The sequence below is a fragment of the Gekko japonicus genome, unplaced genomic scaffold (genome assembly GCF_001447785.1).
Source record: "Gekko japonicus isolate JY-2015 unplaced genomic scaffold, Gekko_japonicus_V1.1 scaffold315, whole genome shotgun sequence".
Taxonomy (NCBI): Eukaryota; Metazoa; Chordata; class Lepidosauria; order Squamata; family Gekkonidae; genus Gekko; species Gekko japonicus.
The window spans coordinates 786,284-807,556 of NW_015160844.1; positions in this window are offsets into that span (position 1 = coordinate 786,284).

Sequence of the window (21,273 nt, forward strand, 5' to 3'; positions counted from 1 at the left end):
ATTTTCAAGAAATTTTTGACAAAGTTCCTCGCCAAAGGCAAGAATAAATGTGGAAGTCATGGAATATGATCATGGATTGGAAATTGATTAAATAACAGAAAGCAGTGACAGTTGGAGTAAACAGACAGCTCTCAGTTGAAGGGAATAAGTGCTGGGCTACTGCAAGAACTGGATTTGAGACGGGTGCAGTGGGACTTGTTCATTACTCATCTGGAAGCACAAAACGACCATGTTTGCAGATGGAAAGTTGGGAGAGCCAATACATTGCAGAACCTCCATGTTCAGAGGCATTTACCCTCTGAATACCACTGTTGGAGGAAGACAACAGCTGGTTGAGGTTTTGGCTTCCATGCTCTGGTTATAGAGTTTCTGGATACATCTGTTCAGCCACTGGATAAATTTGACCATTCATCATATCCAGCACTACTGCTGTTATGTTGTCTTAAACCTCAGTCTCATAGTTTCCTATTTCCTCAGGATTTTGAAAAGCATATGTAGCATGGGGGTTGTGATCCGACAATCTATACTTTTGACATGAAAATAGAATAAAAGTCGTGACTTACCACCTGCCATCTCACAGGTTTGTGGTGTAGAGAATTGAGATAGGACTCCACATTTTATAGACACATATTTAATAATAACAAAAATAATAATGATGATAATGATGCTGCTGTTGCTGCTGACTACTACTACTACTACAGTAAATATGATGGCATTCAGTAGTAGTAAGTGGCCAGAGAGTGCTGGGGGGGGGGGGCGTGCTCAAAGACTTGCCATTATGAAGCCACGAACACCAGGATAGAGATAACATTCTCAAGCATTGTTGATGTTTGTATAAGATTTGAATCTGGTTATTATTCTGGGGCACTCAGAAATTGAGGAAGAAGCTGCAAGATTACATGAAGCCCAGAGGTGAAAAACTGGACTGCACAAAAACGGATTAAAATTATAGCAAATGTTTTGGTATGACAGATATCTTTTTATAGAAAATACAAATAATGATGATTATTTTGAACTAGAATTTGGAATAAACCATTTTCATTGATTAGTATAAGTTTTTTTAAAAAAATGCTTGTAAGACGTCTAGTGGAAACCTGGCTTCTCATGGCAGCTAAGTTAATAAGAACTGGTTGTTCATGAATATAGCTCCAGATTTATTCAGGCAGTCTATAGATTGACTGATTCTGTTTGAGAACTCTTGTCATCTTGTCATAGATTTAAAAGAGAGAGAAAAGGCAGCTGCTGGTGTCTGGTGTGGAAGAATGGGGTCAGATCTACAATGTCTTTATAAAACATTAAATGAATAGTCTACCTCTGTCTGACAGACCTCTAAGTGGCAGAGCCGCAGTTTTTCTTGAGATTGGTTGACAAAATAAGTGTCACTTCATGACAAAAACTAGCTGCCAGAAATAATCACATCAGATTTTGTGAACAATTGGAAAACATTTTTAACATTTCATTCTTCCTAGAGATGGTGGACTTCTGAACACATGAAACATATCATTTTAACACATCAAGTACAGATGGGATAATCACAAACTATATGTTCCAGATATCAGTATTTCTAATTCTCATCATGGCCCATCTGTGGATTCTTAAATCCAGAGACTGGAGCCATGAACAGATAAGACAGCTCTTTCTACAAACCTGAGAAAAGCCCTAGGTTTGCAGAATAGCCTGAAACCTAGTATATATATAAAAAATTAAGTTGGGGGTTAACCCCCCCCCCCAAAAAAAAGAATAATAGCAGTGTCTGTTCCTCCAAGAAATGAATGCCCTCTCTAGTGGCTATTGTGAGAGTTGCTAAGCAACCACAACTTCATTGCCAGCCTTCAAGCCTTGGTTTCAGTAAAAGGCTAAGGGACATGGTCTTTTCCAAGCCTGTTTGGGCCTTTGAGGGAGGACTCGTTAGCAACAGGCCCAGCAGCAACCAGTGGGTGACTTGATACCACCCAGCTGACATGACTCACCCAGGCCATCACATGATAGCAAGTGCAGCAATTAGAGTTTCAGACTAGTATCTGGAAAACCCCATTTCAGTTCCCCCCTCTGCCATGGAAGCTCACTGGACATTGGGCTAGTCAGATACCCCCAGCCTAACCTACCGAGGCTGTTGTGAGGATAACATGGAAGACCAGACAACGCTGACTTGGAGCGAATTACATATTTAGATCGGTTAGAGATTGGTTAGTGAGTTTTTCTTAGACCCCTTTCACATTGTCATTTTAAACCAATTGTTATCTGTTACTTCCTGATTCCATGTAAAGCAACATGGGGACTGAGGTTTCAGATAGCATTTTAAAATCTGTTTATGACCTGTATCGTAAGTGCTCTGCTCATTTCAAACTGTGCCACTTTTTTCCTGCTCTTTTTGCAGAGTGTTCTATTTCAGCTTTCTTTTGAATGTTCTAACTTTTGTGCTGTAGCGCTAGACCAATATAGCAATTAAATGCTATATTGCCAGCATTCATCAAGCATCTGAATATTGGCAATATAGCATTGAATTGCTGTATTGGTCTAGTGCTATAGTGCAAGGTTTAGAATGTTCTTTAAACAAAGCCAAAATAGAAGACTGCAAAAAGGGCAGGTAAAAAGGCAGCACTTTCAGAAATGCAGCAGACATTTTGAACACCAGACTACAGTGACTCAGACACTCAAAGAACACCTGAAAACAGAAGAAATGAGTTTTCAAAAACAAAAAGACAAAAATCAGCTTAGCCCTGCTTTGCAAATGAGACACAAGTGGCTTTGTTTGAAAAGCTAAATAAAATCCATTATCAGTCGGGTGCCAAAATGGTTGTGTCTGAAATGACAGGGAAAAAAATCTGTTAGCAACTGACAGCTAAAATGGATTACTTCGAAGGCTGTTTGAAAGGGGCCTTAGTCTCAGGGCCTCCTTGACCTTTTGTCAAATGGCTGAAATAATTGTCAGTAGGTTTGCTGGAATTTTCACTCTTTATGATGCACCTATCTGTCAGCTAGGAAATGTTGATTATTTTCTATACATGACATTATTTCTTTCTTGAGCACACACATCACCTGGAGTGGTATGGTTGTTGCCAGAGGTCATTTTGTGGGGGATTGCGGGGGATCTCGGTTCCCCCAGGTGAGGTACGGGGGGTGGGGCACATGACGAAGCCCTGCCCCCTGCTTCCGGCCGCCCCGCTTCCGGCCCTCATTCAGCCAGGAAGAGGCAGGAGAAGAGGGAGGGTAAGTTGCTTCCTCCCTGCCTCTCCCCACCCCTGCCTGCCTGGGGCCAGGGAGGGCCTTCACGGGGCTTCCTTGCACTCCCGCCGGCCTTGCAGGTCCACCGCCGGGCCCCTCATGGGGCTCGGCAGTGGAGCTGCAAGGCCGGCGGTGGCGGCTGGGACCGTTGGGGGCGGGGTGTGTGGCCTTATTACACTTCCAGTGATGCCAGGGGGTGTGGCCTTATAACACACTTCCAGTGATGTCAGGGGTGTGGCATATGCTAATGAGTTATGCTAATGAGTTCCCCTAGCTCTTTTTCTACGAAACGACCCCTGGTTGTTGCCACCTTCATGGTTCCTCCCACCAGTGTCATCCTCCCATATAGTAAGATCAGCTTGCATGGTTAAGTACCACTTTGGTTATAAATCCCTAATGCTACTGGTATCAATAGCATGTTATCTAGTGATGGGTTACTTCCATGAAGGACGGAGTTCCTGTTTTGACTCTCATTGCCACTGCAAAAAAGAATACATTCACAGTGGCAACAGAGCTTCAGTGCAGGGATTTCTTTGTGTTTTCCTCTCATGCTGGGGGGGGGCATGTCTGATGGGTCTTCTATCTTTTAAAAATTCAGTATTAGGCACGTACCTATTAATTATTTTTTTAAAAAACAAAAATCAGACAGCCTATTGGAGGCAAGGGGAAGATGGCTTGTGGGGGAGAAAATGAAGAGGAAATGGTGCTGTTCTAAGTTGCCAACCAGGGATGAGGAGTTAAAACCAAGACTGACAAATGAAGGGGAAGAGAGAAATGAAGGCATATCATGAAAGGAAGAGAGCAAAATGAAGGAGGAGAAAAAGTATGGAAAAGAGGAAGGAAAATTAAGAAAAGAGGAACGGTTATCTTGTACAAAACTCTAACAAGGAAGATCTAGCTGAGCAGACAAAACTATGAAGGTGGGTGGAAGGAAAAGAAGAGGGAAACAGACTGCTGGGAACAACAGCCTTGTTAGGAGACTGTAGTCTGGCAATGAACATAGGAGCCATGAGTTGTGATGGATGGTCTTGCCTTGCTTCAGAGCTGGCTTGGTTGATGGATTTGGTAGGATATGCAAGTGTTTGCCTCTTTGTAGTAAACTTTACAGAAAGGCATAGTGAGCAAAAAGTAGGGCTAATGCTGTTTACTGTGCTCTGTGTTGCCTGTGCCCCTAGTGGCTGCAGTGTAGAACTGCAGTGGCCCTCCAGATGACTTGGGCCTCAGGAATTTTGTCCCCCCAGTCCCTGGAAATATCAGAGTGGAGCCTGGGGAAAACCAGAAGGTAGGTGATTGTTTGATGATGTCATGTGAAAGCCCCCCATAAAGCCACAGCACGTGGAGCAAGAGCTCTGTGTGGAAGCAACTCTAGGTCAACAAGAGGTGCCACTCTATGTGGTGCAGATCAAGGAGAGTCAAGGCCACCCAGATTTTTTTTATTTACATTATGCTAACCCTATATCTTAGACTTTCCTAGCCATGCCATTTTGTTCATCATATGCTATAGGATGTATATTATCTTTGTAGACCATTGAGATTGGAGCAGTTGACTTTCTGTTGTAATACAAGTGGAAAATTAACTTTGTACCTCAAAGAATCAGCCATTTCCCATTAGTTCTAATCCCCCAAGGCTATCATTCTTCATCCTAAAGCCTAATGTGTGGAGAGAAACTATTTACTTCATGTTCAAGGAGCTCAAAACCATGTGCCATAATGCAGCCATGTAGTAACCATATATGGTTGTGGTTTAAAACACTGCAAGATGTGACAGTAACTTGGTGGATACAATTGTTCTCATAAACTATAATTGCAAGACGATTGTTGATATGGCCAAAGAAAAATGAGAAATGCTCAGTATTATGATTTTATTTTATACTTTAAAAGTAAAAAATAAATTTTCCTTGTCTTAGTCATAGCAAAAGAATTAATATTCGAGATTATGCCAGAGTAAAAAGAAATGTACTTGAAGCCGTTCACTTTATAGCATGGATCTGATCCTTAGCAAATCACTCTTTTAGTCCCAGGATATAGTTGTAGGACACATGATGCAGTTGTCTGAGTAGTACCTGAATTGGAAATGTATATAGAGTTCCTTGGATTCTACAAAGAAAGGTAGAACATGAATGCAAGTAGTTAGAATAAATACATTATTTCCTTGATGTCTGGGTACAAATATTATTCTTATCAAAGGAAGGGGGAATTTAGCCCTTCATTTTAATAGAAATATGACAATTTGCATTAGACATATTATGAAATAAACAGAAAACTTTGCAACACTACTACTCTGAAATATGTTTCGGAGTGTAGCTGTGTTGGTCTGCAGCAGAATGGAAATATACTACGAAATATATTCATTTGGTTTTGCCCTCTTTTTTATTAGAAGATTATGGTGAAAAGGTTAAAGTTGTCATGCTCATTCTTTGTCTTATTTTCCTACAGCACTGCATGCAAAAGTTTATGCCCAATCATTTTCTGTTTTTGATTTGTAATTTAATTTTTTCTCTCTTCTCATATGCAACAAAATGAAATGAAGGAAGGAAAAAACTGAAAGAAGAAAGACTTGGAAAGAGCTCATGTTTTCCAAGCGTCTGCTACAGCTGTTAATTTGTGGGAAACCTCAGTGGAAACTAAGCAAGATGGCAGCCTCATTTGACATGAGAATTCGGAAATGGCTTGGCTCCAGCCCTTGGCTGATTCTGGGACTTGGGTTTCAGCGCCAGAGTTCCAAGTAGTGTCATGCCATTTTTACAGATAATGTTGATGCAGCTGTGGACGCCTCTGATGTTCTTCTTTAATGTGGAATTTTCACCATTCACTCAAAATGAAGCCTCGTTGAATTGTGATGTTTCTCTTTGCTCGATGGATTATGGTGAATGTATTTGAGGAACGCTGAAAGTAGGGTTTATTTGGGTTGTTTATAGAAACGGGCTCTATCCAAAACCTCAGAAAGTCATGAACTTTGGCAAAGTTTTAAGATGAAGTTGAAGTTTGTGGATGAGGAAAATTCTTAGCATTTCTCTAACATGGACTCTTCCAGTATTTTTCTGCAGTCAGTAGCTGTCTAGCATGTTTTGAGAAGGGTATAGCATTAATTAAGAGCTATGATTTCTTTTGTTCCTGCAATGAACATTTTACTTGAACATTATTTGTTTGCAAAACCACATTTCAACATAATATGAGGAGGCTATAATACAATATGTACCTGAGATATATACCAGTATACACATGGCAATTCAAGTTCATTGCTACCAGTGCTGTGAGCCTCACCCACAAATTCTTTAGAAGAAGAAGAGGAGGAGATTGGATTTATACCCCGCCCTTCACTACCCAAAGGAGTCTCAAAGCGGCTTACAAACTCCTTTCCCTTCCCCTCCCCACAACAGACACCCTGTGAGGTAGGTGGGGCTGAGAGAGCTCTGACAGAAACTGCTCTTTTTTAAGGACAGCTCTTTTCAGAACTATGGCTTACCCAAGGTCATCCAGCAAGTGCAAGTGGAGGAGTGGGGAATCAAACCCGGTTCTCCCAGATTATAGTCCACACACTTAACCACGACACCAAACTGGTGACTAAAGCGCCCTCCTCCATTCCTATTTACTTTGTAAATATATGCAGATAATAAATAAGTGAAAAGTATGCACCCCATTGTACATTTCTGCTAGAAATACCACAAACTTTCACAAAAAATATCTGTATGAAAGCATACCAATTATGTTATTTCCATACAGATGGTTATAACATGGTTATTTCCATACAGATGTTTTGCTCCACCTTGGCTCCTTTACAGCAGTACTGTTTTCAGGAGCATCCATGTGATGTCTGTATCCATCCTGCTTCTGCATTTCCCCTCGCTTTGTTGCAATCTTCCTATAATCTGGTTTGGTATGATCTTCTTGGAAACACCACAGAATACCTTTGTATGTTGTGTGTATGCAAAGAAGAGGAGGAGGAGGAGGAGACTGGAGATTGGATTTATACCCCACCCTTCATTCGGAGTCTCAGAGCGGCTTACAAACACCTTTCCCTTGCCCTCCCCACAACAGACACCCTGTGAGGTAGGTGGGGCTGAGAGAGCTCTTTCAAGAACTGCCCTTTCAAGGACAGCTCTTGTCAGAACTATGGCTTGCCCAAGGTTATCCAGCAGCTGCAACTGGAGGAGTGGGGAATCAAACCTGGTGGTTCTCCCAGATTAGAGTCCGCACACTTAATCACTACACCAAACTGGCTCTCAAAGGTTTGCATTTTTGCAGGCTGCAGTTTGGACTGGAAGCATTTAATATATTTACAAATGGCCTGGTCAGGTCAAAAGTTGGTAACTAAATTGTACATCCCTAACCTTTAACTGGACCCATTACATATATTACGTCGCTGCTGCTCTCCTAGCATTTGAATAACAGAACCTTGTGGGTTGTGTGGATCATGTGCAAGTTCTCTGTCAAGGCAACCAGCTGCAAGGAGGAGATGAAGTGCTTGGTGCCTCATGAGGTCTCTACATCCCACATGATTCCATTGTTTTGCTTAAGCTTCATGAGCTTGAGCCACAGAGGAGCAAAGGAATTAAATCGATAGAAGAATAAAATACTTGCATTTCTAACTGTTAGCTTGTTCTATGATGTTAAGCTAGGCACTAGTTCCAAAATCTTGAATAACTACCACATATCAAGGAATAGTAATCCATTTCCATGAATAACTATTCTTGTTGCTTCAAAGAGCAATATTACAGTTTAAGATGTGGGTCCTAATTAGGCAAGGAGATAAGAAAAAATGGTTTTGGTTCATTTGGAAGGGAGAACAATGTAAATTACCCTGAGCTTCTTGGAGAAAAGGCAGAATAACATTTTCTAAATAAATACATAGTCCTTTATATTACTGATTTCACTGAAAATCATATTTCCATAGTCCAAGTGGGATAGGATTTTAAGGGTTTTTTTTCCTGTGAAAGGGCATTTGTTACAAAAAGGGAGTACAAATAACAAATACCAGGGCTAACAACAAATTAGGAAAGGGGGCCGTGGCTCAGTGGTAGAGCATCTTCTTGGCATGTAGGAGTTCCCAGCTTCCATCCCCAGCATCTCTGGTTTTAAAAAAGGATCTGGTGGGATCCCGTTGTAGATGCGAAAGATCTCTGCCTCAGACCGAGAGTGCAGAACAAGACCCCAGATACAACTTATCATCAAAAACCTCAGCTGCACAAGGCACAGCACAATAGTGAGTAAGGGCCAGGGGACCCACTAGGTGAGGGGTGTTAAAGAACCCTCCCACATTGTAAATATATAGAGGGCAAGTATGCATCATGTAGAAAAGGGTGGGTGGGTATCCCATTGAATCCATTTAATTAATTTATACCCTGCATCCTCTCCCCACAGGGGACTCAGGGCAGCTTACAACATTAAAAAATACAATAGTAAAGGTAAAGATTCCCTTGCTCGAAAGCCAGTCGAGTCCCACTCTAGGGTTGCGGTGCTCATCTCCGTTTCAAAGCCGAAGAGCCAGCGCTGTCTGAAGATGTTTCCGTGGTCATGTGGCCGGCATGACTAAACGCAGAGGCGCACGGAACGCTGTTCCCTTCCCACCGAAGTGGTACCTATTTATCTACTTGCAATTTCTTGCTTTTGAACTGCTAGGTTGGCAGGAAAAAAATACAATAAATACAAATTAAAACAATAAACAGAACAATAAAACCAATTAATAAAATAACAAATTGCTTGGAGAACTGAAACAAATGGCCATTTCTCCGGTTTGTAGCATTAGCCAAAGGCCACATGAAACAAAACAGCCTTATGTGCCCTATGGAATACCAAAAGATCCTGCAGGGCATGAAGTTCCCCAGGGAGCTGATTCCAGAGAGAAAGGACAACCACTGAAAATGTCCTTGCTCTAGTGTTTAACAAGCAGGCGATTTGCGGGCCAGGCACCTGTAGAAGGCCTTGCAACGATGATCAGGGCTATTTTTGGGCAGGAACGCACAGGAACGGAGTTCCGGCTGGCTCCCAAGTTGGCCACGCCCAGCAGGAACTCATTAGCATAATAGGCCACACCCAACAGCAGGAACTCATTAGGATTGGCTACATTAGGGGTGTGTGGCCTAACATGCAAAGGAGTTCCTGCTACAAAAAAGCCCTGGGTTTTGACAACAAACAAGGGAAACAGAATAACAAGCAAAAGGTGGGTGTGGCTGGATAACCACACTTCTGGTAACATGGGGGTGCGGCCTAATGTGCTAATGAGCTGTCCTGTCAGGGGTGTGGCCTAATATGCTATTGAGTTTCTGCTGTTGGGTGTGGCCTATTATGCTAATGAGTTCCTGCTGGGCTTTTTCTACAAAAAGAGCCCTGAGATGATCTAGGGAGGCATGGTGGGGATCATACTTGGAGAAGTAGTTCCACATGTAGGATGGTCCCAGAACACTGAGGGCTTTATGCAGGACTTCACATTATATGTATGGGGAGCCACCATTGTTGGTGAACACCAGGGACTCCACTTTAAAGATTGGTACTGCTGGCCACACACTCCAGACCTTTTTTGTTTGTCTAGGTTAGAGCCAGGACAAGAGGTAGGCCTTACAGGAACTAGAGACTGAGTGCAACTTCCTGTACAGAAAATACTTCCTAATGGCTGCATTATCTCCTACCAAGGAATGGCCCACCAAGGTCAACAACAGAAGCACCACCAATGGGGAATGTATGTGTTGCTTAATGCCTTCAAAGCATGGGTGACAATGTTGCCTCTAAACTGTGGGGTCTTGTGAGCAAAAATCCTACTTTGGGAGCTACTGGCATTAAAGTTGTGAGCGAGTGATTTGGCTACTGCATAAACTAGTTTGCTCTGGAGCCAGCCTTCCTGAGCCAAGATAAAAATGTGTGAGCCGGAGGCTAAAAAACTGTGAGCTTAGAGGGAACACTGGTGATATGTGATTGGTGGGTAGTAACAGCATTGCTGTGGAAGTGGCTGTCAGTATTTGTTGTGGCAGGACCATGTGGAAGGACCATGGTGTGGAAGGACCATAAACAAAATACGAGAATGTCTAATTTGTGTTGTGGCTTGTGTGGGAGCTTTCCCATATTACGTCATGTATGTACGGCTGTGAATTACTCTTATGGCTCCTGCTATGGAAAAAATTCTCACCAGGGTCTCTTCCATTCCCCTTTTTTATGCTGTATTAAACACATGTTATCAAGGCGTTTAAGATCTGGGGGATTCATACACATCTTGAATTACAGGGTTAATATATTCTGTATTCAGATTTCACACTGTTGCTATTTGGCCCTGTTGACTGTTACAGGCTGTGTGCTGCTCAACAGAACACTGGATCAAAGTGTCAGTCCTATCTACATTTCTATGTATTGTGTCATCCCCTACGGAATAGATTGTACAATGTACTCATATCCTTTCCAATCATCCTCCAAGGGAATAACCTAATCTATAACGTTACATTACACATCTGTGTGACTAACAGTGCAAGCCTAAGCAGAGCTGCACCTTTCTAAAGCCATTAAGGTCAATGGGCTTAGAAGGGTGTAACTCTGTTTAGGATTGCACTGTAAATGAGACTCTCAGCACTAAGAGAAACTTGGATCCTAGCTGGTTCCCATGTCTGAGCATTTGTTGTCTGTGTATTTTAAGAAATTATGGGTATTTAAAAAATGAACAACAAAGTTTTCCCCACCTTTCAACATGAATGGGTGGTGGTAAACTCAAAACATACAAACGCTGGAGCAATTGAAGAATGCATGGTGAGGCGCTGGCTAAGTATGCAAACTGCGAGCTGGTTTCCTAATCTCCAGAAACAAAACCAGTGACTTTTGCTACAGTACTGCATGGTTTGGGGGATGCTGATGACAGAAGGTCTGTGTCAATGTCCTTGATGTGCTGTGTCCTCATCAATGTGCATGGGAGAAAAGGAAATTTATGACTTAACAAAACATTCCAGGCAAAATGTTCCAAGTAGCCACCTGTTTGAATGCAAAGCCTCTCCTGTCTTCCGTCAGAGGTCTGTGTGCTGAATAATAGCTGGATATTTTTCACCCTGACCTGAATAGCCCAGTCTCACCAGATCTTGGAAGCTAAACAGGGTTGACTCTGGTTAGTATTTGGATAGGAGACGACCAAGGAATTCCTGAGTTGCTAAGCAGAGGCAGGCAATTGGCAAACCACCTCTGAACCTTTAAAATCCTATGGGGGTCACCATAAGTCAGTTGCAACTTGATATAACCCCCTTCCCCCCCCCCAAAAAAAACCCTTTACCCTGAGCTGGATAGCCCAGGCTAGCCTGATCTTGTTAGATCTTGGAAGCTAAGCAGGGTTGGTCCTGGTCAGTATTTGGATAGGGGACCATAAAGAAACACCAGGGTTACTACACAGAGGCAGGCAATTGGCAAACCACTTCTGAACATCACTTACCTTGAAAACCCTACGGGGTCACCATACATTGGCTGTGACTTGATGGCAAAATAGGGCTGCCAAGTGGGGGGGGGCAGGGGGGTAACCCCCCGCTTTGGAGGCCCGATTTCCGCCGCCGCGGAATTGGGCCCCGGGGGGAACCCCACCCTGGCGTGTGCGTCACCAGGAAGTGATGTTATGACGCCGGGCACGCTGGGGGCGGGGCCACGACCATCTGAGGGGAAACTCTGTGGTTTCCCCTTGAATGGTCGTGGCCCCGCCCCCAGCATGCCCGGCGTCATAACGTCACTTCCTGGTGACATGCGTGCGGTGTGCACGCGCTCCGGGATCCTCCCCCGCTGCGGAGGTAAGCTATACTTGGCAACCCTATGGCAAAAACAAGCAAGCAAACAAAAATCAGTGTCCGTACAAACGTAAACTAGTGAAGCAATGAATCTGCAGAGTAAAATAAATACAGTGAAGAAGGAGGGTGTGAGTGACAAAATATATTTCCGAACAATGTATGTAACATTGGCTAATGAGTGAAAATAATAAAGCATACAGCAAGCATTCACTTTCATATAAATGTGCAGTGCCTCCTGGTATTATTTAGCATACATTTATGTTGGACACTTCAAATAGCAACCCAATGTATGACTAGACCGAAAACGAATGGCAGAGGTAACATTATTTCACAAATCAGACCCTCATTAGGTCCATTCCCACACAGTTACAAGTGCATGTAAGTGTCCAACAATGCAATCCTAAGTGGAGTTATACCCTTCCTTGGACTTTAATAGATTTAATAGGGTGTAACTCTGCTCAGAAGTGCATTGCAAGTGTCTCCCAGACACCTGGACCCATCCTTTCCTCCCAGTTCACTTGTGGCCAAGGCCAATCCTTATCTGTAATTGTTGGTAGAGTAGGAATACTTGGTGTTATTGTGGAAACAAGTAATAAATTTTTTCTAGAGAATTTAAAATCTTGATATGGAAGGTGGATGGCTCTGTACCTCGAAGAAATAGTGCATTTTCTTCCTTCTGTTTCTTTTAAAAAGCTATGTTATGGAAAAGATTTATGCTGAAGAAATATGTCTCCTATTGTATATCATTTCTGGCCATCGAGAATTATTATTATTATTTTTAGAAAAGGAAACGCAAACGATTACCTAGTCTGCAGAGTCTCTTTTTCTGAGGTAAATATTTATGTGTTCAGATTCCCCGCAGGCCTGAATAATTATTCTGCACATGGCAAGGCAGGGCTGCAGGACAAAATCTGCTCTAACTGTTAGCAATGAAGCCAAGGCATTTTCCAAAATCTTCCACTAACCACTGGAGCTGGAAAGACACCAAATCAAAAACATTCTTTTCATTGAAAGTCTGTTAAAGCTGTTGGGAAACTGGATCTTTTTGGAAAAGGAAGAGTTTCCCTTCCTTCACTGGTTTTATTCCTCCATGAAGACTGCAGTAGTGGAATGAGTGTATTATTTCCTGGGGCAGCTGCTGTGAAACATCAAATACCTTATTCTCTGAGCCTGTAAAATAAGCAAATCAAGTCGCGAAAATGGCAGGTTTTCAGATTTCTTGAGAATCAAGCCACACTTGGGATTTCTTGCTCCTTTTGTCAAGATATGCCAGACATGTCCATCTCATCAGTGGGTCTCCTCCCTGTTCACCTTCAGTTTTTCTAAAAATAAGATAAAATTAAAAAATGGAACAATCAGCCTGTTATGCAGAGCCTCCAGGAGGTCTGGGAGAAGGAGATAAATTGCTATGAAGAAAAATGCTTTCTGCTCCCAGCAGGAATTGAGTTCATAGATAAAACCTGTCTATGCCTACAGTAGCAATACACAGCAAAATGCTAGGCAGAACAGAGCTGCAAAATGAACATTTTCCAGGTAGAATCCAAATAATTCAGAATTGCCAGAGAGTGTTTTCTACAACATATACATGAACGTCTATAAACCACCCTTGGGTGGTTTATTTATTGATTCATTTCATTTTCACCTTTGCTTTCTCCGCAATGTGGACTAAAAGCAGCTGACATTATTCTCTTCCGTTTTATCCTCACAACATCCCTGTGTGTTAGGTTAGCGTGAGAGTGTGTGACTGGCCGGAGCAAGCTTCCATAGCAGAGTGGGAGCTTGAATCTGGGTCTCTCACCTCCTACTCCGGCACTCTAACCACTGCACCATTATGGATGGGGTGGATTTTTTCTTCCAGTTTTATTTCTCCAGCTTTATTTCTCTTGAGGGGGTAGCCTTTAAAGTTGGGATGCTGGACCTTTTGTCACAAATAAAAAAGGTTGCACTGTTTTGGTCCCCCCCCCATGAGTGATTGATAGGTCCAGGTCAATTGTGCAATGTACTCCTTCCAATTGCAATTCAAAAGCCTGTATCCTGATAAAAGTAATAGAGATTGGTCCAATACAGCACTATCACCTTGTCCATTTTTAATATTATTTGGTTGAATCATGGATGTTTTGATTGGAGGATTAATTACATGATTAGTGACATACTAAGTTATTGCATGGATTGTTTTTCAGAAACTTAACAATTCTCAGTTACACAAACCAAAAATCAGGGCATATTGGGGTCAATTTAAATGTGACCCAGGAGATCAGTCCTCTCCTCAAACTCTCCCCCTTTTTTGGTTTGTAACTAACCGCAGTCCCATGCAGTGATTTTGAAGACTGGGAAAGTGGTGCTGGGGAAGGTGTGTGTGTGAAAGTGTTCAGGGAACTGACCAATGACTATACTGACATATCCCTGAGATGAAATTGCCCTGCTACAACCCAAAGATATAAGAACATAAGAAGAGCCCTGCTGAATCAGAGCAATAGTCTGTCTAGTCCAACATCCTGTCTCACATTGTGGACAGCCAGTTCCTCTGGAGGGCCAACAACTGGACACAGAGCCCAAGACCTTCCCCTGATGTTGCCTCCTGAATCTGGGATTCAGAGGATTAGTGCTGCTGAATGTGGAGGCTCACCTCAGTCACCATGGCTAGTAGCCATTGATAGATTTATCGTCCAAGAATCTATATGATCCCCCTTTAAAGCTGTTTCTTTTAAAACTGTTTATTTAGTGGCTATCACTAAATCCTCTAGAAGCATATTCCACATTTTTAATCACTCTTGGTGTAAAGTAGTATTTCCTTTTGTCCATTCTGAACCTACTGCCCATTAGCTTCATTGGATGCCCTTGAGTTCTAGTATTTGAGGAACGGAAGAAAAATTTCTCTTTGTCAACTCTCTCCACCCCATGCATAATTTTATAACCTCTATCATGTCCCCCCCCTTAGTCGTCTCTTTTCTAAACTGCAAAGTCCCAGACTCTTCAGTCTTTCTTCCTAGGGAAGGTGCTCCAAACCCCTAATCATCTTGGTTGCCCTCCTCTGTACCTTTTCTAGCTCTGCAAAGTCCTTTTGGAGATACTGTGATCAGAGTTGTACACAGTATTCCAAATGAGACCACACCAGAGATCTATACAATGGCATTAGAATATCGGCCGTTTTATTCTCAATCCCTTTCCTAATAATCCCTAACACAGAGTTTGCCTTTTTCGCCGCTGCAGCACACTGAGTTGACACTTTCATTGAGTTATCCACTACGACCCCAAGATCTTTACCCCTCTCAGCCTCAGCAAGTTCAGACCCCATTAGCCTATACTTGAAGTTCAGATTTTTTGTCCCAATCTGTGTCACCTTACTCTTATCGACTCTGAACTTCATTTGCCACATTATTGCTCACTCACTCAGTTTGTGGCGGTTCTCTTGGATTTCTACACAGTCAGACTTAGTTTTAAGCATCCTGAGTAAGGCTGTGGTCAGATGTGCAGTTACGGAGTGGGGCGGTTAGGCAGGGTTTTTTTAACCATTTGGACGGGAAGAGGGGCGAAGTATTAAAAGCCACTGTAGAGGCAGGGCTGGCAGGATCACTAAGGAGTTAGTGCTGGGGCAGGCTCCCTCGTGGCTTTAAGCACCCTGCAACCACTGCTGCACCTGACAGACAACCACCTGTTAGGTGTAGGAGGCGAAGGGAGTGTGTTGAAAGCCATCCCACCTCCTCTCCTACAGCAGACAGGCAGCTGCCTGTCCAGTGTAGGAGGGGGAGGGGGGAGTATTAGAAGTCACTGTGGAGGTGGGGCTGCACCTGACAGACAACCACCTGTTAGGTGTAGGAGGTGGGTGGAGTGTGTTGGAAGCCATCCCACCTCCTCTCCTACACCTGACAGGCAGCTGCCTGTCCAGTGTAGGAGGGGGAGGGGGGAGTATTAGAAGTCACTGTGGAGGTGGGGCTGCACCTGACAGACAACCACCTGTTAGGCGTAGGAGGTGGGGGGAGTGTGTTGGAAGCCATCAGAGAGGCTGGGCCAGCAGCTTTGCTTCACCTCACAGGTGGTTCTTGGCCACTCCTGATTTACTCAACTGTCATTAGCTCTGTGCAGTCCCCTGTAACTGTTAGGGTTTTTACCTCAGAACACTGAGCTCTGCAGCTGACCAATCAGAGAGTGGGGGGTGCAGAGAGGCAGCTGCCTGGCAGCCGCATAGGAATCAATGGGGGGAGCACATTTCCCCCCTTTTGACCCATTTAGGGGTTGAATGTCTAAAAATCCCTTCTTAGCGAGCACCTATGCCACGGTAGGAGCGCTCTCCCCAAATCTGGTGTCTCTAGGTCCAGCGGTTTGTCCTGGGCATTGATTTTACGGTGAGGGGACTTTCATTAGATGTATGTGCCACTGGAGTGGCCTAGTGCTGCCATGGTGTTACTGAATGCCACCACAAGATTGTCATGGACCCCTGCCAGAGTGCTGCTGGGACAATCTGTTGCAGAGTGCTGGGCAAAGGGTGTGGCAAGAGTTAGTTGGCCTCTAAGTGGCCCAGCCTGGGAATGCTCTCCAGCAATGGCACAGAGCTATGCATGCCCACAAAAACTGCAGCATAGCCCATAGAGATCTATTGAGTCCAAGAGAAGCATCTAGCCCACCAGCCACCATGTCCTCCCCCTAAGGCTCTCAGGACCCCAGGAGGCCAACAGGCACCAAGGCCAGCACCTTGGCTTCAGCCAACCCTCTATCCCCCTGCTGCAGCCAGTGCTGGGTCATGACGGCCAGTATAAACCCTGATTCATGTGGAGGGAGGCCAGATCCGACTGTGGGACTTCGCATCTCACACCACAGTGGCGGCTTGAACACATACTGGGGAATGGGAGCATAACTCACGAACAGGGCAGAGTTGGGGGGCAAACCAGCTGCAGAGAGCCAGCAGCTGGTTGGTTTCATGTGTATGGATAGTGACCCCCATTAACTTCAAAGCCCATTAACTTCAAAGGATTCAGAAGGGTGTCACTCTGCTTAGAATGGCATTGTTTGTCTGGTAAATGGGTTAAACATTCCTCCCTGCAGGACTACTTTCCTGAACTTCAAACTAGCTACATGGAGCTGCTAATTAGCAGGAAAAGAATTGCAGGGAATCTTGATCATCAATGTCCTGTATCACATCCAGTGTAATTATTAGTTACTTTCTCCTGCATACTCGTGGCATAATCGATGATATTCATGCTACCGTAAACTATCTTTTTCGGAGGTAAAAAAGGAGACTCAGGCTTCCAAATAAAGCAGGGGTATCATCCTTTCTCATTTAGCTCACTTAATCCTGAGTGTAACCTCTTGATGATGAGAGCAAATCAAAGATTTAGAATGAATTTGATACTCGATTGTGGAAATGGGCCTTGACAGAGCCATAGCAAGGGCCTCACAATCTTCCAAACATGATTAATAGTTGCCTAAAGTTCTCTAGCTAACAAGATCCTAGTGGGTGCAATTACACAGAGAGAGAAAGAGACGCAGCAGGGTGCATTAATAAAAAGTCTGCAACAGAACAATGAAAAAAGAATGTCAGAAACAGTACAAGATGCTGCTTACAGGAAATTAAAACACATACATTGCGTTTGAGAAGAGCATATCCCTCATTATATCATAGTCCTTAAGGGAGTGGGAATTCTCAAGGGCCACCATTACAGAGACCAAATGACTTGTAAAACGAATTGGGTAATGTTTTCAGTGTTGTATTAAAATCCCCTGGCTATTGAATTTAATCAATGGTTTCAGTCTTCTGTTTTACAACTTATTTATTAAATCAGTGGTCTCCCCCTAAAACCTTTGGCCCAAGTGATGGCATTGAAAGCGAGGTCACTGAGTGCCTTGTTGCCCAGTACATAGCCCCCCAGAAAAGAAAATATTGAAGACAAGAGTTAATGCACGACCTCGGCAGCCACAGGGAATGTTTACAATGGAGCCGGCTCAGCAAGGTAAACTGGATTCCTGCCTTCGTGTCAGTGGAGTGACATGATTTATGTCTGACCTACTATCTTAATCTTTCCAAGTGAACTCTGAAGTTAAAGGTTGTCATGAGGACTTTGGACATCCATTAGTCATCAGCAGATATGTGGTGCAGACAGCTAATTTCCATTCAAAACAACATTCCAGATACAGTGATGTGAAAGGGGAAACCTCTGTAGGACAAGAAAAAAACCCACACCACCACAATTTTAGTATTTTAAGATTCTATGTCTGCTGGATAAATCATATTCCATAAGTATCTATTTAGGTGATGAATCCAAAGACCTAGCCACAGTATTTAAAGACAAGCATGGCTTGGTGGGAGAAACCCCTATGGTGAGCCATTCAGCAAAGTGTATACAGAGCATTTGGGTATCTGGTGTAATTCCCACAGTAGTTCCTTTTCCTCTGTACTGATTACATGCTATACACATCTTGATGTTAAGTAATCCCTACTGCGTGAAACCAGTCTTTTTTTGTAGCCATTATGCTGGGTGTCAGCTGGTTTTCATAGCGTTGTCTTATATTTTGTAATCCCATTGCTCACACAATACCTTGCTTGAGGCAGTTTGTGCTCATTGCTGCCTGGTCTTTCCATTTCTGTATTCCTAGTCCTCTAGTCACTGGATGTGTGACTACATTTTTTCCTGTGCTAGCTAAATTAGGTATACACTTTCAGTGTATCTTTCAGACTACGTTTGTGCACTGTTATGAGGGTAAAGACATGCCAGGAGAATGAAAAATTTAACTCATCATTGCCCAGTCTTAACTTCACCTGCAAGCTCTTATGGGTTCATCAGACAACCTTTTGGCTCTTTTAGCAGCTCCTATGAGTCTCCTCTTTTGACTAGAGGTGCAGAGGACCTCTTTGTAGGTTTGGGTCTTGATAGCATGAACAACAGTTCTCAGCATATGGTGGGGAGTCTTGGTGAGGAAATACAGATAATTCAAGAAAGTATGAGTTCCATGCTTGATTCTTAAAAACCAAACAAAATTCCTGTTGTGGAAAAAGGGGAATGGAAATATAGTCAAATAGTTCATGCTTATGTCAAACACCCTCCCTCATATTGTCCCCATTATATTGGTGACAGGAATAGTATGGAAAGCAGCCATTTGGAAGTGGCAGCTATACCATAAAGCTAATGTAAGAGGTGGGTTTTAAGCTTCTTAGGTGAAGGCAGAAGGGATGGAAAAACCTCTCATTTCTAAGTAAAGGTAAAAGTTTCCCTTGCTTGAAAGCTAGTCGAATCTGACTCTAGGGGGTAGTGCTCATCTCCGTATCCAAGCCGAAGAACCAGCACTGTCTGAAGACATTTCTATGGTCTTGTGGCCGGCATGACTGTTACCTTCCCACCGAAGCGGTACCTATTTATCTACTTGCAATTTCTTGCTTTTGAACTGCTAGGTTGGCAGGAGTTTGGGTCAGAGACGGGAGCTCACTTCATCACGCGGCACTAGGGTCTTGAACTGCTGAGCTACAGACCTTTTGGTCTGCAGCTCAGCGTCTTAACCTCTGCGCCACCGCGGGTAGTTATTTATTTAGGTGATTTCTATGCTACTTCATCAGAGTCCTGCTTGAAGCAGTTTGCAATTAAAATTAGGAATTACAATTAGGAGAAAAGGTAATTATGTATTGTGGATAAGGGGTTTGAATCTTACCAGTGCCATGAACTCACTACATAGTCTTATATTATACTCCACCCTGTTGATTGTATTGACTCACTCTGTGTCATCTTCCTTGAGTCCAAGTGAACGAGACAGACTATAAATCAGTAGTGTCAAAATCATTTGTTACAAGGGCTGGATCTGATATAAATAGGACTTTGTCGGGCCAAGCCACGTGTGTCATAAAATGTATTGCCAGATAGTGAAGATATTAACTTTATAAAGGACACCGACAAACACAATTAAAAGGTTTTTAAAACTTAAAATACAAATATGCTTAAAACAGTAACACTCTTGCCATATTTTATTTAACAGTCTTTGATAACTGACACTTCCCAATCCTTCCCCCCCTACACCCTTAAAAAATGCCTACCTAAAATAGAAAGGTGGGGGGGATAGTGGGATTTGGCAATGCAATTTTTAAAATAAAACATCTAGAAAAAGTACAAGGATCACAGCAGAAACAAAAAAATAAAAAATAAAAATATAAAATACTCAGAGCCTAGGAAAACATGAAATGGCTGGGCATTGCAAGCTCCCCCCCCCCCCATCTCCTCAGAGGCTCATGCGAGCCCCCCCCCCCCCCATCTACTCAGAGTCTCAATGGCTCTCCAGTATAATGTTCCCCTTTGGCTGTGGGTTCCCAAGTTAAAGTACTCACTCAGGCACCTGTTCTCAGTTCCTTTCAGCAGAGGCAAGCAGGCTCAAAACATCAGCCCTTTATTTGCAAGCAAACAAATTCAGCTGGCATACAAACACTGGAAACTGAAACTCCACTCCATTGAAATACATTGCAGCTCAAAAAATGTTGCAAAGAAAATGTGGAATGGATCTTCCATTAAGGTTTCTGGGCCCGGATAGACTACTCTGAGACTGAAATGACAGCCCCCAGAGTGGAATTCCATTCTCAGAACGCAGCTGCTACTCCCAGGCAGTGTTCCCTCTAAGCTGAGTTAGTGGGAGCTAGCTCACAGTTTTCTAGCCTCTGGCTCACACATTTTTGTCTTCGGTCAGGAAGGAAGGCTCCAGAGCAAACTAATTTATGCAGTAGCCAAATCGCTCGCTCACAACTTCAATGGCAGTAACTCACAAAGTAGAATTTTAGATCACAAGACTCCACAGCTTAGAGAGAACATTGCTCCCAGGGACTTTCATTCCACTCTTGGGGCTGCCATTCCAGTCCCAGAGTAGTCTACCTGGGCCTAGAGACCTTAAAGGAAAATCCATTCCACATTTTCTTTGCAGTGTTTGTGTGTGTGTGTGTGTGTGTGTGCTTTAACCCGGAGGAGCTTCTTGCTGGAGGAGAAACTGCAAAGACAAGACCCAGCCAACTGGGAAGTTCGGCAGCTTTGATCTCCCTAGGAAGGGTGAGGACAGGCAGGGGAGGGAGGGAGGGAGGGAGTGGTGGAGAAGAGAGACATGGGCCTGATTTAAAGCCCTGGGCGGGCCACTTCCAGCCCACAGGCTTTAGGTTTGATACCCATGCCATAAATGATAGAAACAAACAAACTATCTATCTAGGCATTTTATCCTGCCCTTTCTCCAAGGACCTTTCCCCTCACAACTACCCTGTGAGGTAGGTTAGTGTGAAAGAATGTCTAGTCCAATGTCGCCCAGTGAGCTTCTATGACAGAATGGGGATTTGAACTTCGGTCTTCCAGGTCATAGC